We start from the raw sequence: 4334 nt of genomic DNA, 5'->3' as shown, positions 1-4334 counted from the left end.
GGTGGAATTCATAGCTACTATGCTCTGCCTTTGAATTTGCTTAAATTTCCATGTTTTCTTCAGTTTAAGGAGAATTCCTGAGACTCCCTTGCTCTCCTTAGCTCCTCACCTGTCTGATCCACCCACCTCACTTGCTTTTAAGGCATCAAGACAATTTCCTACCTTGCTCCAATCAGATCTCTGCAGAAACTGTGCCTCATCCCCGAGCCCAAATTGCCTTTCCCATTGTTTTCAACAAAACCCTAAAAACAATCAAATCAAACCCCTGCACTTAATACCTAGCCTAAAATCAGTTGCAAGTTTAGTCATCTCGAGCCTCATCGATTACCTTTTGCCGAGATAGACCCGGAGAGAGCCCTCTCCTGTCCTCGTAGGGCTAGCTACGAGGCTGAGCGTGGTTTGATGTTGGCCCTGGAAACTTGTCTTTTCAGCCTGAGACAAATCTAGGCGCTAACAGTCTCATCCTTGCTGACGGAGGAGATGAGACAGAAAAATATGGAGAGTTAAAATGGTGATGCCTTGTCTGTACGAGGGCGGACGTAGAATAGAAACAAAAATAAGTCATCGAGTGGGAGATCTAAATCTCCAGGAAAACCTATAAAGGTGGTGTGCTGGAAATATGGAAAGGAAGGGCACTAGAAAAGGGACTGTAAATCTAAAGCTCTTGACAAAGGAAAGGGATCTGATGAGGCTCCTTCTGCAGAGGCGAAAACCACCTCAAATGAAGGTGGGGATGTGTACTTGGCTTCTTCAAGTACACATGTAGATCATAAGGCATGGTTGATTGACTCAGGTGCATCCTTTCACTTCACTCCCCATAGAGAGTGGTTCTGCGAGTATGAGAAATATGATGGTGGTGATGTATTCTTGGGGGATGACAGGAAGGCTAGAATCATTGGTCATGGAAAAGTAAAGTTGAAGTTGCAAGCTGGAATGGTTAGAACACTTCCAGGTGTTCTACATATTCCTACATTAGTTAGAAATTTGATTTCCGTTAGCAAGCTGGATGATGTAGGTGTAAAAACAGTGTTTGAGAAGGATACCTACAAGATGGTTTGGGGAGCACTGGTATTGATGCGGGGAGTTCATATTGGAACTCTGTACAAGTTGCAAGGTAGCACTGTTATTGATGGGTGCAATAGTTCTATGGTTCCTAAAAGTGGAGCAGAAAATCTAGTGGTCTCTGGAGAGAAGACCATGTTGTGGCATCAAAGGCTTGGACATATTGGATAAAAAGGCCTTCGGATACTTCATGGTAAAGGTATGGTAGAAGGTATGAGTAATAGTTCTCTGGATTTTGATTTATGTGAAAATTGTGTATATGGAAGCAGAATTGGATGAGTTTCCCCTCTGGTAGTAAGAGGGGGAAACATATATTAGAGCTTGTGCACAGTGATGTGTTTGGACCTGTGAAAGTTCCATCACTGGGTAAGTCTGTGTACTATGTATCATTTATAGATGACTTCTCAAGGAATACATGTATTATTTCCTTAAGAAGAAATCTGAAGTCTTTGACAGGTTTAAAGAATTTAAGGCTCTAGTGGAAAACCAGACAGAGAAGAAGATAAAGGTGCTGAGGATCGATAATGGTGGGGAGTTTTGCAGTAAGGAATTTGAAGAATTCTGCAAGAAGTGTGGTATAGCATAGCAGAAGACTACTCCATATACACCTCAGAAAAATGTAGCTGCAGAAAGAATGAACAAGACGTGATGGAAAGGGCAAGAAGCATGCTTTGTGGTGTTGGGTTAGGACAGGAATTCTGAGCAGAGGCGGTGGATATTGCATGTTACTTGGTCAATAGGTTACCTTCATCAGTGGTGGAGGATAAGACACCACAAGAGGTATGGATTGGTAAGAAACCCTCTCTTTCACATCTGAGGGTATTTGGATGTGATGCATATGTACATGTTCCAAAGGAGAAACAAACCAAGTTGGATAGTAAATTTGAAAAGTGCATATTTATTAGGTATAAGGATGGTTTAAAGGGTTATAAGCTTTGGAACCCAGTCACACAGAAGGTTGTGTATAGCCGAGATGTGGTGTTCAAAGAGGTGAAAGATGTTACTAAACATGAAGTCCAACAAAAGGAACCTGAGAAGATAGAGTTTGAGCTAAAGGAGGAAGAATCAGACTCTAAAGTAGAGGAGGAATCAGAAGATGAAGAGCCACAAACTCCGACTATGAGAAGATCAGTTCGAGAAAGAAGGCAGCCTAAAAGTTATAGTCCATTTGATTTCTATTGAAATTTTTCTTTATCTATTACTGATGATGATCCTAGAACTGTGAAGGAAGCAGTAGATTCAGAGTATGGAAAACTCTGGAAAGAGGCCATGGTTGATGAAATGGCATCTTTGCACAAAAATGAGGCTTGGGAGCTCGTGGAGTTTCCAGTTGGAAGGAAACCGATTGGCAACAAATGGGTGTTAAAAAAGAAGACAAATGCAGAAGGAAAAGTGGAGAAATACAAAGCTCGGTTGGTAGCAAAAGGCTATTCCTAGGTGTCGGGAATTGATTTTGGTGATATTTTTTCTCTTGTTGCCAAGGTAACTTCTATCAGATTGCTTTTATCTGTTGTTGTTGCTTTTGATTTTGAGGTAGAACAGATGGATGTGAAGACAACTTTTCTTCGCGGGGATCTGGAAGAGGAAATCACGTGAAGAAACCTAAAGGCTTTGCAGCGAAGGGTAAGAAAGAACTAGTATGCAAGTTAAAGAAGTCTCTGTATGGGTTAAAACAGTCACCAAGAATGTGGTATTAGAAATTTGATACATTTATACGGGGACTTGGCTTCACCAAAAGCAAAGCAGATCACTGTGTGTATTTTAAATTAATTGGTGACCATGTTATTTATCTAGTCTTGTATGTGGATAATATGTTGCTGGTTGGAAATGACAAAGAAATTATCCAGGATTTGAAGTCCTAATTGTTCTCCAAATTCAACATGAAAGATCTTGGTGCTGCAAACTATATTTTTGGCATGGAAATTAAAAGAGATAGGGCAAAGAGAAAGCTCTGGTTAAACCAGAGGAAGTATGTGGAGACAATATTGCATATCTTTAATATGCAGCATAGTAAACCGGTGAAGGTTCCTATTCCTATAGGTGTGAGGTTATCTGCTGAACAATGTCCCAAGACATAAGAAGAGGCAGAGGACATGTCTTGTGTTCCATATGCAAGTGTAATCGGTAGCCTAATGTATGCAATGGTCTGTACTAGACCAGACATTCCACATGCAGTGGGAGTATTGAGCAGGTTTATGTCAAAACCAGGAAAGGAGCATCGGACAGTAGTGAAGTGGGTTTTCAGGTATTTGCGTGGCACTAGTGATTATGGTCTGTGCTACCAAGGAAGACCAGGATTGGATAGAGTGTTGGATATTCGTGGCTTTCTTGATGCAGACTGGGCTGGAGATCTGGATCAGAGAAGATCTACAAGTGGGTATGTGTTTAACCTATTTGGAGGTGCAGTCAGTTGGATGAGTAAGAAACAATATGTAGTGGCACTATCAACTACAGAGGCAGAATACATGGTAGCCACTCATGCAAGCAGGGAAGCAGTTTGGTTGCATAGATTGTGTTCAAGTATGGGGTTAGTATAGGAAGCTATAAGGATAGACTGTGATAGCCAAAGTGTAATTTTCTTGGCAAAGAATCCTGCATATCATTCAAAGACAAAGCACATTGATGTTCAGTATCACTTTGTGAGGGATATGATAGAAGACAAAATGATGTTGCTGGTAAATGTGGACACTTTGAAGAATACTGCAGATGCATTGACAAAATATGTGAGCTCTGAGAAGTTCTCTTGGTGTAGAGAGACAATGGGCATTTTAGGGCTGAGAAAATGACTAAGCTCTCTTGTGGCCCCCTGTGGAAAGAAAACAACAAGTGGGAGAATGTTGGGTTGTGTTATATTCTTTCCATGTAGTTAACAGGGGGTTTGAAGGGCACCTGTAACCCCACTTTATGGGGTCTAGGGCAGCACCCCAGAAAATTTTGGTTTTGGACCCTATGTTAGGTTGGGCGGACCCACCTATGGTTTTGTGCATGATTGTTATGAAACCAGCTCAAGAAAATATAGAAAAGATAAATCAACGCCTTAGAATTCAGCCTCTTCGAGGGGGCAACCTCCTTTACATTACATAAACGAACAATTCTTGGATGATACAAATGAAAAGACCTCCTTTCTATATATAGGAGTCTAAGGGGTCATCACATAATCAGAGCCGACATAACAATAATAATGTAAGGGCACAATAATAATAATAGTGGGCTTCTATGGGGCACAATAGTAACAATATGGGCACTACATGGGTACATCAATATAATAAGTG

This window comes from Pinus tabuliformis, chromosome 6 (assembly GCF_031772625.1).
Source record: "Pinus tabuliformis cultivar Carrire ecotype Pingquan chromosome 6, CPIR1, whole genome shotgun sequence".
Taxonomy (NCBI): domain Eukaryota; kingdom Viridiplantae; phylum Streptophyta; class Pinopsida; order Pinales; family Pinaceae; genus Pinus; species Pinus tabuliformis.
This window is presented reverse-complemented; position numbering follows the sequence as displayed.